The following is a 20,304-nucleotide window of genomic DNA, read 5'->3' as shown; positions in this document are numbered from 1 at the left end:
ACTTGCCTACCTATGATGACACAGACGCAGTCTGCTCTACTGCCACGAAATATTCACCTTGTCCAAATTAGATGCAGTGACGACCACGCGAAAAGAATGACTGGGTTATGGCCGCCGTAAAAGTTACGGTGGGAACGCGGGCTGCAGATGGTAATCTTTGAATGACGGAGGGTTTGGGTGCTTTCTCTGCACAGTGGAACAAAGACGGAAGGTATTAACACAAATTATCTTCACACTTGAATTCCTTTGGAATTTAATGACAAAGCAACTACAAAAAATTTTGGTTTCCAAGAAATTTCTTATTTTTTTTTGTTTTGTCAAAAACTAGAAGAAGAGAAAACTTCTGTTTCTTCTATTTATAAAAATAGTTTCTGTTTCTCTATTGCGATGTGCTACTGAAGAAGATTCAACAATAAAGAGAATTATTTTTTAAAATGTGTTCCTTTGATTTTTTCTAATCATAAAAAATCTGCTCGTAATGTGGGGAACACCCGGTACTTAAGAGAGAACTTGTATCAATAAATCATTAAAAATAATTATGTATCATTGCATTACATTACCATAATTGTTATCGATTACAAACCGTTGCTTTATAATTAATTTGCAAAATGCGTGAACGAAAGTGTGGTGTTATGCATTATCGTTTTCTTTTTGCTAAACCAAATCAAAAATGAACGAGGAAATCAGAACGAAGGAAAAAATGAAATCAATTGATTCTCTTGTGAAAATCAGAAGGCAAAAGCTCCAGTGGCAAAAATTTTGCCTCAGATGGACCACTACAAGCTTTGCGACTTGGTGGTTCCCCAAATGAAAGAATCTTTGTTCTAAATCTTTGAGAATTGAATGTCCCTAAATAGTGGAACCATTGGTACCACTGACCCAATTCCCACGTGATCCCATCTCCAGGACCATCTTGTACACCGTGCGAACCAGTTAAATTTGAATCGCTCTCCATAAATAAAAAAACGAGCCAAGGCCACAGTTTTTCGTCGGTAGCAAAAACCAGAAATAATTTATTGTGATCGTAAAAATGTAAAAATAGTTCGCTTGTTCGTTTCTGGTAGTGGAAAGGAAGCAGACAGACATCTTGAAGGTTGATCACTTGTGCCACTGGAATCCGTCGACACTAATGTGTCGTCTATTGTTGCAATACAGGTCCCTTTTTCCTTTCTTATTATGCAACAATGAAAAGCTTCCGTTACACCTCTTGGGGACAAAGACCCTCGAGGAACAACTCCGACCGGCGGCTTATCATCGGTCTAGCCATTTAATTTACAAAGAATAACAGGATAAATGTCCTTTCCACCAGTATTAATTACAAGAATGTTGTCTCTAAATATCTAAACAAGGTTTCGTATCATTAAGCCATTATTTTAAATAGCGTTTTATACGAGAGACATTCATTATGAATATTTGTATTACTATGAATATTTATTACGAGACACCCAGATAGGCATCTTTCATAATCTTACAACGCTATTACACTACTCCACGACATACCAAAATTAATTAAGTACCCAAAAAAAGAAACCAGTCGGGCCAACTTCTTCGGTGAAATTTCAAACAAACCACTGTCACATCTTGATCACTACCGTTTATTAATTATTGCTTCGTATTTGATTTCTTAGAGCTTTGAATCGATATCATCCAAAAAAAAAACTGACTGACTTCTAGGAAGCGCAGCTTGGAAATCCGCAAATTCGTGCAAAGATAAGATAAAACAAAACAAATACTGTTCACGGTAAAAAAATGTACGAAATATTTTTGGAATAGGTGCGAGCAGAGTGATGTCCAATTAAATATTAATCAGGATTTCGTCCACCCAAGTTGACAGGAAACAGATGTTAACAGTCGGCTGCCTACTTCTTCGTGTTTAATCATGATGGATGTTACATGAAAATTTATCTACGACAAGATTATTGGCAAATTGCTAAATCGGAAAACTTGTTTTTTCGACTAAAACGTAATTCCATACTGGATAATAGAGAAAGCTATAAATTCGAGGCCCTTGTGCAAAAATAAAAATTAAGATATAATTTTACGCTTACATAAGCTCTTGTAGCAATAAGACTGCATTTTACAATGTGCTTATGATAAAATTTATTTAGAGAACTTGTCCATACAGCGAGAACCAAACTGGTTTAAATTAATTTTTTGAGGGCAAATTATTTTTACTAAAAAGTAGCATATTATAAATTCCATGTCATTTGAAATGTTTTGTAAACTCCATACTGGACTACATATACACCGTTTACGTTGTTTTGGCATAACGGGAGGCCATGATTTATTTTTTAACGTTGGCCACACTGTTTGATTTCCTTCACTAAAGTGACTGACATGACAAAATAAACATAACATGTTGCTGAATTTCCCGCGATGTCTGAGAATTCTTATATTGCAAACTAGTAAAACCGACAACAATGCACTATTGGCGCTATTTATAACCTCAAACTTAGAAAAATATAACCTAATTCAAATGACAGCTTTACTACCAAATTAAATGCAAATTTTCCATGGCCTCTCATTATGCCAAAACAACGTGAATGCATTTAAATTTGCATTATTTAGTGTTCGTGTAACAAGAAAAAAAATCAGATTTTTGCGAAATACTGAAACACAAATCACAAACTGATGAGCTATTGTAAAACCGGTCGTTGAATTAGGTTGGCAAATAAAAAAATCACTACAGTTCGTTATTTTTCTTTAGTTGGTTGGCTTGATGAATAATAAAAATTTTAATTGGCAAACTGACGTTTGGAAGCTCATTTTCTTCATAAAATACCCGGAGAAAAAACAAGTTAATTACAGGTGACGTGCTACAAACTGACAACCGCTGCCATAATGATAACATAACCCTATATTCTTCATTTTCCACTAAACAGCATTGCCGGTTGTAAGTTTTGCTTTGAAGGTAGTGTTGTTGTAGTATTATTCTCGTTATGTTCTCTAATTACGTTTAAAACGATCAAAATCGTTATTTAGTGTGACGATATTTGAAAATTTTCTACAATAAATCAAAAGATCTTGAAAATACGACGTTAATATTAACCGATTAGTATCAGTACCAGCAGTACATAAATCACTAAGCTTCCTATATTTAAAAAAAGAAAATAGGTATAAAATATCGTGGTTTCATTTTTGTTTCCCCCATTTCGAAGTGTCAATTGATTTATTTACTCTTCTAATAGATATAAAAAATAAAATCAACATGAGGAAGCAATAAATTGATAACAAACAAGTAATATAGTGGTACATTTGGACTCATATGAAAGTCTTTCTCCATTGACATCTATAACTTTACAGTCTGTTGACATTTGACGTCAGTTGGACTGCACCAATGCAAACAGTGTTGCCATGCATGACTTATTTTAGCTTAGGGGTATGTATATCATTATAATTATAACGTCTTCCCTTTAATGAAGGCTCAACTATTCCCATTTTAGAATGAAACGATTAATTGGATTTTAATTAGACTGAATGATGGTGAAATTAGATGAAACAGTGTAAAAATGACAGCTCCGAGTGAGTACCAAGTACTCATTGTTCTATAATTCGTGTGGAAATCAGTATCGGTGAAACTAATTAAAATTACAACAATAAAAGTGGCAGTAGTAATGAACGTCATTGAACTGTTAAAAACCATGGGCGGTGTGTTGTTAGGCGCTTAAATATTGGTCAAAAACCCACTCCTGCTTAGTACTTTTAGTACTGAGTCCCTCCAGTACCGAAGCCCAGTCCTGGTGTCGCATTTTTACGAAATCGAATGCACTTTCTGCACCGCATTTCTCAGTTAGGAAATGTTAATCGGCGAGACTTACATGGAGTATCGTTAATCCAACGGTCACTACTACACCTCCACAAAACAAAAATTCGTTATTTCAGACACAAAACCACCGACGTATTCACAGTCACAGGTCGGAACAAGTGGCGTTCCCACGTTTTTCGGCGTCGAGAAAGCGCCACAACCTCTCCTCACCATAACCGAACGAAAACTGGCGGTCTGTTCGTGCGGTTCGTGGAACCGAACGAGGCAAAGTCAAGTTAAATTGCGGGGCTTCGTCATAACAACACGGCGAGAGTTCAGCTCGGAGAGGTTCACGTTCGCCGTGTCTGGACCGAGATTGGAGAAAACGTGAAAAAATGGCCCGGAATGGGGATGCACAACTGTCATTTACTTTTCGAGTGGGCCTTGGTTGCGACGCGCGAGCCAATCCGACCGCTACAAAACAAATGTCATTTGGCGGTTTGACAGGTGCGATTTGGCGTCTCGTATTAATTTTTGGTGATCGATTTGGTGATGGGGCCCGTGGGCGGCGCATCTATTGTTTTATCTCGTTTTGTGAGCGTGATGTGCGGCTATAAGGCGCAGGCTTTTAGGTGACTCATTGACAGATGATGATGATTCTTTTGTGCGAGAGCCGCCTCTGAAAAGATGTCAAATTAGATGTTTTACCAAGCTGTAGGCACTTTACAAGAAATAGGTACCGGGCGGCTCTATTGTGGTCGTGTTGACCGATGATTATTTTTAGCGCTGGTCAATTTGTGAATCTCTGTTTCCGTTTTGTGCTTTTTGCATGCTTTTGAAATTGTGGTGACCTAGATACGGGGCAGGTATATGGTGATGTGGAGAATTCGTGTTTGCATCGGAAACATTGTGCAATTAGTGAGGTAATGGCCGTGGGGCAACATCTTGCTTTCTTTCGTGTCCACGAATAAAATCTGTGTTTTATGTTGTAGAGATTTTTAGAAAATGGACGAGGCCTAGTGGGGACCCAGCGAAACAGAACTTCCCCCAACTAATAAAAGTCTTCAGACGAACGAGACGCTTCTGGGAGCTCTAATAAATCGAAACATGAATGAATAACCACAAAAACGCGTTAAAAACAGTCACAAAACCTTACTATGAATGAAATAGCCGAAAAACAATAAACAGAGCTGCAAAAACGTGTAAGAATGAAATGATTGAATGAAAACGCGGTACCTTCAAGAGACTAGATTTAATCAGCTCATTTTGGATTTTTCCTAATGACCTGACAGCAATATTTTCTGCAAAGCTGGTATTTATTGTATTATAATGCCACAACACTTTCCTCTTCGATTGACAAGAGATGATTTCCAAAAATTTTCGGCATTTCCGGTTTTGTGGGGTTGCTCCAGGCAAATATTTCTGTCTTCCAATTTGCGTTTAATATCCTAACCTTGAGTATACCGGAAATGGAAAAGTTCCTCACAGTTAATACAAACTGAATAATTTTTTGCATCTCTTTAGGTAAATGTAAAATATGTAATAACATCGATAATAAGTATACAGAAGAACAGTAGTAACAATAATAGTGCTTTCAATAGTGCCTCGATGCTGTGCCCCCTTTTATAACAAATAAAGCAAAACATTGGCATTTCAGAGGAAAATATTACTTAGTTATTAATTATTATATGTTTTATTATACAAGGTGTCTTAAAATTATCGTATTCCGAATTCGGGACTTAGTAGGGGACATCCTGTTGACCAAGTAAAAATGTTTAAAAAAAAATTGCTGTCACTTTGAAACAAATATAAAGTTGCCAATAGTTGTTCAAAAGTACCTGATTAATATTCTAGCTATGTTGTACTTCCCTTCTGAACAAAAATTGGAAAAATAAAACTTATTTTTTCGAGATAAAGCTGTTTTTTCAAGAAATATCTTTTCATTTATATTTTAATATTTTACATAATCATCCTCACCATATTTCAAAATGAATGTCAACCATTTATATTTTTTATTTGAAGAAAACATGACGAAAAGTTTGAACCTTCAGACCCCCCCCCCCTATATGTTTTATTTTATTTTTTCGAGATTCCTGAGATTTTTCCCTACAAGACCGCCGACTTGGAATACGTTAATTTTGCGACACCCTGTATTTTTATTTTCTCAATTTTTTTTTAACCTCTCCATATTTATACAGTGTCCCCCCAAAAAAAAAGACGAGTCCATAACTCCCTTATTTATCTGAGGATTTTAATTATATATACACCAAATTAAATGGTTTTTAATAGGCTACAAAACGGCTTAATAAATTGACGTATGGTTCCAAGGGCATCAAGACTAAACTGTCAAAATATTTTTCTTCAAATGGGATTACATACTTTTTTTAGTAATTCTGATAGAGATTTTAATTCTAAAAACAACAAGTATAACTTGACATAAAAAAAAATAACACTAACTTTTGAAACAAATGACGAGCACCAAGCGAAAAGCTATCAAAATGCATTGCGTTACAATGTAATAACCAAATTAAGGTAGCTAGAAAAACAAATGACAAATAATAATATGTGGGATTGCGCAGATATGCCCCCAATGTTTAGCGCAAAATGGAACATAGACGATAGTAGCGTTTTTTTACATTTTTTTTGTGAATTTTTGGTATTTAAGTGTATACTTGTGATACACTGTTATTTTCAGAATAAAAATCTCTATCAGAATTACTAAAAAAAAATATGTAATCCCATTTGAAAAATTTTTTTTTGACAGTTTACCCTTGAAGTCCATGGGGCTATACTTGAATTTATTAGGCCATTTTGTAGCCTATTAACAATCATTTAATTTAGTGTACAGATAATTAAAATCTTCCGATAAATAACTGAGTTATGGACTCGTCTTCTTTTTTGGGGACACCTGTATATCGGATGTTCATTTAAATTTCTCCTCAAGGTTGGACTTGAAGAGTTGATTGTGAACGCACCACTCGTCAGTCTGCAGACCAAAAACACAAACAACGCAAAAAGTGAGGTTAGATTCAAACAGCTAATTCGTGATCCGTAATCCCTGGTGCGGTCACAATCCACTCTTCAACGCCTACTTTGATGATTAATTTAAATGAACACCCGATACATCATGCAAGTACACATGCATCAGTGATAATCTATAATGTTTGTTTATTTTAATAAATAACAAACAATACTTAACGTGGTGTGTAATAATGTTTCCAGTGTATTCAATAACAATACGCAAGTGAAGATTAAAGACCGATGATTCCACCGATATGCAAAATGGCGCCATTTACGTAAATTACTCGACGATAAAAACCTGTAATTATTATAATTACATACTAAAGAAAAAATTTCTTATGCGGTGGCGCCTCTGACGATTTTTGTTTTTGTGTACTCTTTTTAATTGCAAATCCACTTCTGTGACAAACTCAGCTTTACTAATTTGAGGTCAGGCAAAATAAAAACTATTTGCGATAAAACTCTCTCAACAAGTAATTTAAATAACAACAAACATTCTCTTATCGCAGTTTATGGCTCCAGCTGATGTTCGTCTAGCAATAACGTTTTATTTTGATCAACAAGCAGATCGTTCTGGGATGAAATAACAAATTTCTTCCTGATAAAAATGTTTAACAGTGATGATAGTGACTGCTGAAGTGAAAGAAAAGTGAAAATATAAAACCGAGGAATTGAAAACAATGAATGTGAACTGCTTTAATTCTGTTGGATTTAAATCAGGAGATCGCGAAGGCCACCACAACATCCAAACCGATTTTTGACACGTTCAAATAAATATTTTGAGTGATTGTTTTGCCGGGCGTGAGTTCTGTTTTTTCCCCTGATAAAAATAGGTTAGTAGAACGTGATTCAATTATCGCGACAAAAATGGACACTTTGTAAATATTGCACATTTGCATAGTTCCTACGCTCATATGAATAGTATCCTACCTTATGAATGACTCCTAGACAGAAAAACCCTCGTTTCGTAATCGTTCAAGCGAATGTGTTACGAAAATGTCATTGTACAAATACCATCAATGAATTAAATAACTCCTTTGCCCAAATATAACCACAAACAATAAAAAAAAATCACGGATGTCTTATAAACTATCTAATCCGTAAGAGTCTGATATGTCACCGCGACACGTAACGCTACGTAGGTTTAACAGGCTTAACATATACATAAAAGTACCATAGAAAAGTTATAATCATAAGTGCGAGTCCTACGAGTGGACTGAATTTAGCAATTCGAGTAAAATCGCGAGTCATCCCACACGAAACGTCACAAGAGAGAAGAAAAAATTTCCACTTGCGTCGTCCACAACGCTTCTTTATTACGGTAAGCCGGTAACGTAACGTTACGTCACGGTTGGCCCTTTATGGACAATCCAGTTAATGCAGTCGGAGTGCATAAAATACGGTTTCACACTGCGAATAACCAAATTTAGATAACGATGCAAATCGGAGTAAGTTGGCAGTTTTGGGTGAGGGGTCGGCCCACGGTTGTTCTCGTTTACGAAAACCTGCTGTCTGAGTTATGTCTTAACCGCTTTTTTTTGTGCAAAAGAAAGATTTCGGCGTGATTAGAAGCTCGCTGACGCTCATTTGCATACGCAGCGTGATTCACTTATTTCCCATGGTCGTGGTGTTGTCCAAATAACATCAAACGTGATTTGTTGGCATTGTCCACCGCGCACGCAGATCTACGTGCAAGAACTGACAGAAAGGGAGTCGAAGTGGCGCCATAGAGTTCAAGTGTGAAACAATGGGACAAGACGAACCGATCTTGAAACTTTTCCTTTCTTTCTTACATAAAATCCAACATTCCGCTCCAAAATCAACAAACCCACGTCACCCTCACCTACACGGTTGTAAATTACGAGCGAAACGAGACCTACGTGCGAGGATATGTCACCGCGGCCTTTGACTCGGGGGTCGCGATTTTTCCGCGATCCGATCGTCTGAATCAACGTCTGGTCCTTCGAGCCGGATTTGGCGTCCCGGAACTGGTGGGCGGCGTGCTCATCGCAAGCGCTCTCCCAAAGAGCACTGGGTCGTCCGCGAATTGCAATGCCCACTTGGAAGTAATGAGATTATTTAACGCCCAGTTATGTGTTTCATTCACAAAGTGTTGACGTAGGTGTAAGGAACGGGTTCTCATGCAAATGAACGCGAAAGGGAAGTCATCTGCCCACGACAACTCTAACACACACACACACACTCTTGCGCTTATTTACACATATGTTGCACCATTGAATAAATATCACATCAGCCCGCTCAATGGTCTGACGAATGGTCAATGCTTGGAGGTTTTATTCAGGAGCTCGAATGGTAATCTGGAAATCCGCGATGGATGTCGTTGGCGGGAACGCTGTCGGTTGGAGGCTTCGCTTTGTTTTATGGAGTGAAAGTGTCTATCCATCAGCGTTCTGATGTCATAAATCGTGGATTGTGCAATTTTTTTGGATCGATGTTGAACGCACCCATCCGAAAAGTCTACACTGACAGCAACGGCCCGGAAAGTGATCCCTGAGGCGCGCAACACAAAATTGGAGAATTTGTCTAGGACGATACACACCCATGAGATAAAATTTTATGCTGATGCAGACTCTTTGGCAACATCGACCAATTTATGGCCCGTGATGGTTCGTAAAACCTGTCGAAGCCATCACAGTCTCGAATATTTCTTAATTGTTATCTAATCGCTGGTTTAATTGAATCCATAATGGGTATCTCCAATCTTCTAATAGACTTTTTGTTGGAACGGGTAAAAGTAAACATATTTACATAAATTAAGATGCAATCTACTCTCAAATAGACACTTAGGAAATTATTACAATGTATTTGTTTATCAACCACTGTAATTATTAAGTGTCCGATAATAATTACGGCAATTAGAACGATAAACTGAAGTTATTTAAGTCGTCCGGGCAAAGAGTGAAAGCAAGCGGTCTGTTGGTGTCTGCTTCGAGACTTTTGCCAGACCTGAATCCCACAGAAATCCAATGGTGCCCGAATTAAAATCGTGCTATAAATACAAGAGTGATGCAGTGAGTTGGTTATTCGCATCTGGGTATTAAGTATTGATATATGCGCTATCGGAAGGACTAAATTATATTAAATGTGGTCGATTAATTGGAAGGAATGCCGCAGAATTGGCGCCGAATGTGCAAATCGACAACCTATTCCCAGGGTTTAGGTCATTAACATAATTTCCGTCAGAGCGAAGTTTCGTTCTCATGCTGACAATTAACTGTAATTATTGTATTTTTTTGGCCTACAATCAACGGTTTTATGGCTAATAAAAAGTGATCTCGACTCGGTAGTCGCTTGGATTTTTTCCACCATCGGAGGATGGATCGCTCAAGACCAGAAACAGGATACACAAAAACCATAATTCTAGTCGAGACCAAAATAGCGGCCAGACTTTTTCCAGACGATTTAGAATCTCTCGTCCCGTTTTCATATTTGGCAATCGCGTGTCGGTGCCGATGCCAAAATAAAAATCCCACATTGGAAGTACATACTAGAAATAACCGAGCAATATTGACTTTTGATTGTCAATATTTGGAGACGCTCAACATGGAACAGATATAGAACCGCAGAGTGCATTTACGTGAATCACACTGCACACTACCCCACGGCACTGCTAAAATATGGGGCCTTCGGTGGAAACGCAAACGCAACTTAACACCACACCGTAACACAATCTTTATTTAACGTCTCCCAAAATATTTCGACGAGTGTATTATTGTGGAGCGGTGCGCTTCCGCAATGTTTCAGGTGGCTGACCCGGTTGGGTGAAAAATGTGTTGAAGAAAGCAAAGAAAACCACCGTGAGGGAATGGTTTGCCAAAAAGATTACTGGTAATGAGTAGAACGTTTTTTGGGAAATGTGAAACGGTTGCCTTCTATCAAAAGGGATTATGAAGATAAGTTCTCTTCTTTTTTTAGGCAAAGCTTTCGTTCACGCGAATTGCATATAATTCAAGTGAACGAAAGCGGCTTATTCTCGAGTACCGTATTTGGTTTTGTTCGATTTAAAATAAAACTAAATCATGTTTTTGGATTTTGAATCTGTTGCTATGGAAAAAAATACATTACAAAATAAACAAAGTTCTGTAACGTCAATAAAGTGGTTGTGTGTACGTTGTGGAAATGGATGATGAAGAGTTATATGTTCCTGATGATGTCCTGGAAGGGCCAAGTGTCGCGAGGCACCATATGCGTAAAAAATCAAAATTAAGTTATCAGAAAGAAATGGGAAAATTTACGAGTGAATGAACACCAGTGAGTGAAAGACAGTGAGTGAAAAACGATGAGCGAAAGTACAGTGAACGAAAGAGAAACCTTCACTCACTGGTAACTATGGATGCAGACTCACTTTCTAGGGAGGTATCGAACAAAGTCATTTTTTACTATTAAGGACCATTTTGAATGTGTTTGTCAAAAAAATATTGCTTTGTGTCTATACCTGCGAAAAATAACTGAAAAAGTTTGCGTTTTACGTAATCACGCCAATCATTATTATGTGGAATAAAATGGACAGGTCCTAAGGCAGAGTCCTGTGACAGCTCCCTCTTGACACATCTTGGCCCAAATTAGGTTGTTTTTGTAGTGTTTTGTTGTACTAATGATAATTAACCTATTGCAAACTATTTGCAAACATCTATTTTATCTTTTTTTTTGAAGTTCTTTGTAGTCAAAACCCTTTGAGATTTTGCTGTTACTGAACATTCAAGATTATGTTATCATAAAGAGGGGGCACGGCATCGAGGCCGGATATATTTATCATTACGGATATCTTTTTCAAGGAATCCCTATTCCTTTGAAATCAACTAATGAAATTATGAAGTATTGAAATTACAACGGAACGTGGTCCCCGGCAGCCACCCATCCAAACATTAACCGCGATCGACGTTGCTTAACCTCATTAGTATTAATATTATTCTTTACATTTTTTCTGCTAAAACATCACCGTTAGATTCATTGTTAAGTGTTGAATCAGTGAAATGATTTTTTATTGTCACATTTATCACCGTTTTTTTTTCTTGTCCATTTTCTTATTTTCTGTGGTTCGCGTTTATCAATTTTCCTTTGGCCGTTAGCCCCCCGCCGCGCACCCAACCATCTTATTAAGATCGGCCGATGGGTACCTAATCACGTCCGCTGTACCGACCCGATTTGATGGACATTGATTGCGCGTCGTCCATCTCGAACATCGAAATTGAACGTCCGACAAGTGAACGCTCTTGCATCCCGTCTCGTCGAGATTTAGAGCGTGTCCTGGAGGGAACTCCACAGGTAAAATAAATATGTGGGTTTCCGCACAGGTAGGCGGGATGGATTTATACGAAGGTACGAAACGACCCCGGTCTGTCTTCAAATAATTATGAGATACCAAAGATGCTTCGTGGTCTAGACGGCGAACGTTGTGAAAGCACCACTCCTACGGTGTCTTTTTGAAAAATTTATTTCCATCATAGGCGCGCGTTGACTTCGGAGAAGACCGCAGGGGGTCGGGTAATTATTATTAATATTTGCATATTGTGATGAGAAACTGACCGGTGCCTCGTTTCCGGAGTGACATCACTACAATGAGAATTGATGGAAAATAGAAGAGCGAGATGTTGAGGAACTGTAATCTTGGAAGTGTCAGTCAACTGTCAATTTCTGGTAAAAATTGACCAGAACTGACCTGAAATTTGCAACTCATCGCTGAATTCCTTCTCAAAATCGTTCAACAAAACTGTGTTGGTGGTTTTGAAATTTGGAGTATTTTTGACAGGTGCTCGATAAAATGGAGGACACCAGAACACTGCTACTATGCAGCGAGATAAAAAATACCCCCCGTGGAGTGTTTAAGTGACGTATACGATAACCTGTAGTTTGATAATGAAGTCTTAGGCTGTGGAAACAGATTATGAGCATGAACGACTTGTCAGGACCTTTTCATGGGTACATTATTCAAACGGCTTCATAGAAATTGAGTTTTTTCTCTCTCTCTCTTTCTCTCAAATAGTACCAACCGAACCAATCGGAAGAAACGGGTTCAAGTAACACTACGTACGGACTTTCGAGTCTTTTTAATTGACTCTTCAGTTTGGCAAGTGGCTTAAGTTAATTAAAGATTTAATTTAGATATCTAATAGCTGGTAATTTAATGATATTATAATTTGAATAGTATTCGCGGACTGCGCACGGAAAAAATCCAACCAATTATCTAATTTAATGATCTGGCTTCGAAACCGAAATTAGAATTATGTTTTCGGGCTCTCGTCTGGCTTGCATCATTTTTATCGTGGAACTTTCTCCGTGAAAAAATCGTCGAGATCGAGAAAAATTTTGATTTCCCGTTTTGCGGCAAATATTTGGAGAATGCTTGAAAATTCTTACGGTACTCCTGATGGTAATTAGTTTCTTCCGTGGAACTAATCACCGGCATCCGATCAAAATTACTTAACGATTATGGGGCATAAATCGAGTCGATAAGTGAGCTAGATGCAGATCTAGGAGTTTTTCCTATTTTAGGGACTCGTTAAATGCACGTATTTAGATTTCTCTCGGTCACGTCTAAAAATGGCCATGTAACATCATCACTGATAATGCGATTAGATCGTTTATTTCACAGCCTAATTTAGGTACTTGTAAATTGAGATTAATGTCATTTTCTTTTTCGAAACTGAATCACCGCAGCGCTACCGGCTCTATTTTTACAGCCGAATACTAATTAAAACGACAATGAATGGGCTGACTTCATTTTTTTTTACAATCTGATGACACCACACATTGTACTGTGTCGGTTATGCAAAGGAAACAAGGTCATAAATTACATAATCTGACTTACCGACATGCCGGTTCACAACAATAGGAGAGGAAGTTACCTACCTGAAAAAGAATGTGTTGGTCAGTGTTTTACATCACAGTAAATAAATAAATCAGGTGATAAATTAATTAATTAACATCTCCTGTGGTGCATTCGGTTCAAACAATCAAAATGCTCGTTTGATTCGCTGGGGTCAGATTTGACCCGGGGTGGAGATAATCATATTTTGCCGCCACTGGGTGACGAGTGATAAAATATGTACATAATAGAGATCAAAAAATACAAGTTGGGATAAAAATCCAGAAGCACAAAGCATCGAGAGAAAAGGAAGAAATGTTTGGACAAACTCAGCCTCACTTTAACTTTTTTCATGGTTTATTGAGTTATTGAGAAAAGGTGATAAATTAATTAACCATGAAAAAAAGATTTGAAAGATTCATGGAATTTGTGAATGGAGAAAAAATATTATCAAGTTAACTTTAAATTTCATAAATATGTACATAGTTGCATATTTCTTTTTATATTGTATATGTATTTCTGAATGATGATGTTCACAGAAGAAAATCAATACCTTGTGTAAATTTTGTATGATTCATTCGATTCAAATAATCAAAATACTGCTTGATTCACTGGGGTCAGATTTGACCCGGGATGGAGATAGTCATATTGTGTCGATAGTGGATCACAAGAGTTAAAATATGTACACAACAGATACCAAAAAATACAAGTTGGGAAAAAAATCAAGAAGCACAAAGCATAGAGAGAAAAGGAAGAAATGTTTGGACAAACTCAGCCTTACTTTAATTTTTTCATGGTTTATTCAAAATATAGAAGGTGATAAATTAATTAACATACTAAAAGATTTGAAAGATTAATTGAATTTGTGAGTGGAGAAAAAAATATAGTACAAGTTTTCATAAATTGCATATTTCTTTTTATATTGTATATTCCTGAATGATGATGTTCATCGAAGAAAATCAATACTGTTTTAACACCTTATATAAATTTTGTACGATCCATTCGATTCAAATAATCAAAATTCAGTTTGATTCACTGGGGTCAGATTTGACCCAGGATGGATAGAATCACATTTTGATGACGAGGCTTAAAACACACAAAAATACTAAGAAATGAAGCAAGAAGAAAGGTCTGTTACTAGCGAGGTAACCATTCCGCCAACCACATCCCCTACCATTCCATCTACTCCCAACTGGAAGATTGATAAACCATTTTCCGTAATAAATAGTATCTGGTTTGGGCCCCACGCAGCGCAGTGCGTGCACTTTGTCTAATATTTATTGTCGCAAAGAAAGTAGCATGTGTTCGAATGCGTCGTGGGCTGAAATTGCGTAAGTAGATTTATTCAAAATTAACTCAGTACACTCTCGTTAAGCTGATTTATTAATTAACGACTCGGGCTTTCATTCATGCACTCGCATGAAAGAAAATCACTTTGGATATTAACGTTCTAATTTTAATGTTTACCGATAGAAAGGTTGTTAAACTTGCTTTATCAGATATTTATCGACACGTGCAGAAATTACCAATGCGACCAATTATCGGTCAGATTTATTAACCCACTGGTTTTTCTATTATTTTGTAACACTTCGAAACTACAAATTAACATTCGTTTAACAAGCACCTCGTGAACCACGTTCAAATTAGAAATTTTCAATACTGTACGTAAGGCGTTCCGCAAGGAGCCACTCCGGGTCACACTCTCTTCACCCGCGAAATTCGCATCTGTCTTTGCCGTGCACAACCGCAATCATTTTCAGAACGGGTGACAGGTGTGATGCCATAAAAAACGTTGACCGTATTACAGAGCTTTTCAGGATTCTTGCACGCCCACTTACTTGATATTGGCACAATAATAAAGTGGCATCCAATAAAGTTGGTATGGAATTGTTGGTGTGGGCGTACAAAAATTACGTTGTTTACATTCTAACGGTTACGAAATTTATCAAATTCTAGACGTTATGAATAATTTAAATTTTGTGGAAATGTACATTTTTTTCCATTTGGAATAGCGGATCTGAGCTCTATGGAAATGTCATAGTTAAATCTCAAGTGCAATATTTTAACAATTCAGTTATCGTTGAATCGGTACAAATTGTAGCAGCACGTTCTCCGGCATTGAAATAATAATAGTAATAATAATAATAATGACAGTATTGTTTTTCTGGGAAAAAAGTACAGCAGCGGTGGTTTTTACATGTCAAAGCGTTATTAATTTCATATTATCAATAGCAGGCGTCGTATTATTTTCTCGTAAACAATAATTATGTATGTAGGTTATTCAATTATTTCAAACAATTCCTCGACACCAAGCTTGTTACCGGGAGAATTATTGACCATGATTTATTACACCTCCGCACATGAAAAACCACGCTTTTTGAGTTTCTCACACGAGCGCAACAACACGACAGCCCCATCAAGTGCAGACTTTACCAGGTAATTGAGACGGAGCAATAAAAATGCCGTGTCCAACTGACGACATTTTGAGAATTTCGCTAATTGCAAGCGACAATTGCGATGAAATCACGCGTCGGGGGAAAATTTTTTGGAAAGTGGCCACCGACAAAAGAAGTCGTCATTACTGGATGCCGACGAAAAAATGCAATTCTTACGGGGAATTTAATTAAATTTGATAAAAAGCGGGCGGAGCGGCGCCATGGGTGGCCCTAATTGTGCGATTGTTGCGAAATGCTTTTTAAAAAATGTTCCAACTCGTAATTGGGGAGATGAAACGGCCGTCGTTGTTCACGGCGAAATTACTTTTTGGCTAAAAAAGAAAGAAATCATGAACACGGAGATGAGGATTTTTTCTGGCAAGGGTAAAAAGGGCTACTGAAATTTTTCGAACTGGAACGAAACTTCTAGCACCAAGTGGTAAAACTAGCTAGTTGAAAATTTCAGATTTTCTATAAATGTCGTCAAAATGGACTTAAAAGCCAATTGAAATCACAACTTATCAACGATTAGACAAAAATCTTGGGTTTCTCTTTCGTTCACTTCACTTTCGCTCATCGTATTAATTTTTGCCAAGCTATGTGAATAGTGGAGGCTGCTCATGTAGAAGATTTTCTGTTCCTGGATGGGAGATATGAAGCTCCGAGATAAAGAAATCCCAAGGAGATACTGGAAGATTTGGGGGAAGCACAGGAAGATCCGGAGTAGATACAGGAAGATCCATGGAATTAGGGGGAAAAGAAATATTCTACAGGGAAAATTTTTGTCTAGAAAAATGTCCAGTGATCAATCCCCAGGGTCACATTATTTTCAATTTATAAAAACGTTTGACTGTTGGGGGTATTTTATTTTTACATTGAAATTTCACATTTTGCTGATAAGTAAATATTATCTTCAGAGCAAAACAGAGAATGTATAAAAAACAAGTAGAAATCTATAGTTAATTGTCTAGCTTTTTTTCTTCTTTCTTCCTTGGGTCTTTTTCTTTTTCTATTTCTCCACATCTTTTCCTTCTATTTTCTCTATTTCTATTGCGATGTGGCTAATTCTAACGCAATTACACTGAAATAAAAAAAATCTCATTCAGGATATCCGCTATTTACAAAAATGTTTATCCTTAGATATTTTTTCTTGCCTTTTACATTTCGAGTCTTTTCTTTCATGAAAGAAATATTGGTCTAAGCTTTTATTAGTAGTCTCTGTCAATTTTTTTTCTTTTTTGTTTATATTATTAAGAGTAGAAGTGAGTCTTTTTGTGCTAAGCCCGGAAATTGACGGCCGAGACGAAGTTGAGGTCGTCAACTGGGCGAAAAATACAAGAAATGATGTAAATGTCTTGAACTGGATGGTGAATAATTTAAACAATGAGATTTGTTCCATTTCATGTGGAAAGCTTTAGGTGCCACCTACGTAAATAAACGATGCGGAATTCACATAATTGTGAGGCAGTAAAAACAAAACAATTTCACGGTACATTAATAAATTGCCAAGAATGCAAATCTAAACATTCTTTTCATTTTAGACAGTTCGATAACCCTTCTCAAATTTCAGAAATGTTGCATTTTTTCACAAAACAAATTTATCGACCCGATCTTGCAGATTGTGTCCGTTAAAATTTTTGAACGGATGGAGAATAAATCACTTTAATTAAATCCGAATAAAAGCTGAGAGCGCCACAAACATTTTGTCCAAGAGAATTACATATTCGCAAAAAGTCTCACTTCGTGATTTCGATCGAACGATAAAATTCCTCAAACTTTATCACATTTAATATGTCGAGGATTTCCGCTTAATCTCAGAATTGCCATTCAAATGAGCGCAACCTTTCACACCGACTGCTCTTTTCCGATCGATGATTATTGCGTAAATATTCCACAACAATAAACATTTCTTTATGGATCCGCTATGGGAATAACAATAATTCATTTCAATTAAAAACAATAGCGAGCGCGTGGGCGAAGATTTTAATCGACTTGTCAGTCTCATTTTATAACCCCATTCGGAAAACGCGAGCGTGCCGCCTCGTCCTGCTCTACCGTCGAAGTCTCTCGACGCCTCGAAACACCGTTTCCGTCACCGTATTATATAAACATCAGAAAACTCTTGTCGGCGAAAAAAAGTTTGGACAGCCGAATCCATCAGAGATCTTATCTCTCGCTGGAATATTCGAACTGCCCCCTCATTTGCATATCAATTTGTTGCATTATTAATATGCACGTGCACAGTGTTTTTGTTGCAATCGATGCAACGATCGCTCACGAACTGCCTTGTTTAAAATGTAACACCGACGCGATCGTGTGAAAACTAAGTGAATTAGAAGTGTTTAGCACTTTCACGAGGTGCTGGCACTCTCTGTTAATTGGGTTGCACGGGAAAGGTCATCAATTGTCTTCGAGAATTATCATCGAGTCGATGATCGCCTCTAATTAATGGTGATTAGTTGAATCACGTTTCATCGTTGATTTGGCCAAGCTATTGAAACTTTCCAAACCAACAACTATTGTCATCGAGTAGTGAAACAGTAGACGAGGAGGTACTACAAAGTTTAGGACTTGACCCGAGACCTCTTGCTTTTAAGCACCATCACCGTACGATGCTGTTTGTTGATTTTAATTTAGGTAACCAATTAAGACGTCTTTGATTCGTTTTATTTCGAGTATTTTAATTTCTCTGTAATCACACCAATAAAAAACTGTAACTACATATATAGGCTTTAACAAGCTTTCTAACAGAGCTTTGCATAACTGTGCTGCATAATTACATCATTTTACTAATTACAGTGGAAGTTTGAATCAGTGTTAAGAAAATATCACATCCAATTCCTCTCATTTTACAATAGTTTCATAACTGGCCAGGGCCCCAGGCGTCAACGCAACTTATAATTGTAATTGGATTAGTAAAAAAATTAGCACGTTGCTTAATTCAGTTTAAAAATTGTCATTCAAACTATAATTTCACACACAAAATGCTAATAAGTAAATTAGTGTGTAATTACTTATAATTCGACTAAAATTAAGTGAGAACAGGTTCACTAATTGTACTAGTACAATTACTAGTACGCAGTGATACTGACACAAACTCTGAATGGTAAAGAACACAATTTTAGTTCTGTGTAGTAAAAAAATTGTTCAAAAACGTTGTGCTTTAGTAAGATTTATTCATTAATTAAATTTGGGATAATTAATTAGTACAGCTACATCTAAATTACTTTAAAGCATCAATTAAGATTCAAAACGTTTCGCACAGGTAAATTAATTGTAAAGGCAAAATTATAAAATTTATGCATTAATTTTAAATTATACTAATTAATATTAGTTACTAGTACTTTATTACAATTTATGGTATTTTGACTTATTCCAAACTGTACTAATTAAATGGAAATAAAATAAATTTGTAAATATTGGCATCTCATAATAATTAATTAGTTAATAAATTACAGCCATGATTTTTAGTAATCATTTCGACTAGTCTCAGCTGGTGACGTTACATTATTTGTATTTTACAAGAATGTTAGTTTGCGTAAGTAACAATAAAAAAAATACGAGAATTGTTGAAATTACGTAAATTCAAGTGTACTTTCTTGAATTACTAATTATGAATTAGTAAAAAATTGAATTCAGCGTTAAGTTACTAGATGCGTTTTTATTTTGAAAATGAGGAAAGTTTCTTAATTCATCAATTAAGATTCAAAACGTTTCGCACAGGTAAATTAATTGTAATGGCAAAATTATAAAATTTACTAGATGCATTAATTTTAAATTATACTAATTAATATTATTTTGACGTATTCCAAACTGTACTAATTAAATGGAAATAAAATAAATTTGTAAATATTGGCATCTCATAATAATTAATTAGTTAATAAATTACAGCCATGATTTTTACTAATCATTTCGACTAGTCTCAGCTGGTGACGTTACATTATTTGTATTTTACAAGAATGTTAGTTTGCGTAAGTAACAATAAAAAAAAAAATACGAGAATTGTTCAAATTACGTATATTCAAGACTAGGTACTTTCTTGAATTACTAATTATGAATTAGTAAAAAATTGAATTCAGCGTTAAGTTACTAGATGCGTGTTTTTATTTCGAAAATGAGGAAAGTTTCATAATTTTGCAGAATGACTTGGCACATCTTGGACCCACAAACGACTTAGGTAAGTCAACTTATCTTTAATTGCGTTTGGTGATCGCACGCTGAGCGCGTTATTATCTTTTATTGCTAATTTAATTCCCATTCGTGTGGGCCCAGTATTT

At 36.4% G+C, this 20,304-nt stretch overlaps 1 protein-coding gene across 8 annotated transcripts in view; it reads right to left on the bottom strand.

Annotated features, from left to right (window-relative positions):
* The window catches only part of rols (rolling pebbles), a 107,786-nt gene that overhangs the window by 41,668 nt on the left and 45,814 nt on the right, over positions 1–20,304 (bottom strand). For 3 of the 8 annotated variants that reach the window (XM_069056788.1, XM_069056789.1, XM_069056790.1), the window contains exon 1: positions 3,819–4,031. The exons of 3 other annotated variants lie outside the window; for them this stretch is intronic. The gene's annotated coding sequence lies outside the window, so the exon portion shown is untranslated. Of the gene's footprint in view, positions 1–1,500; positions 1,619–3,818; positions 4,032–20,304 lie in introns of those variants that run through there. 2 more of the 8 variants (XM_069056792.1, XM_069056793.1) reach the window with 2 other exon arrangements.

Source organism: Tenebrio molitor, chromosome 8 (genome assembly GCF_963966145.1).
Source record: "Tenebrio molitor chromosome 8, icTenMoli1.1, whole genome shotgun sequence".
Taxonomy (NCBI): domain Eukaryota; kingdom Metazoa; phylum Arthropoda; class Insecta; order Coleoptera; family Tenebrionidae; genus Tenebrio; species Tenebrio molitor.
Note: the sequence above shows the minus strand (reverse complement) of the source record. Positions and strands in the feature narration are given on the sequence as shown.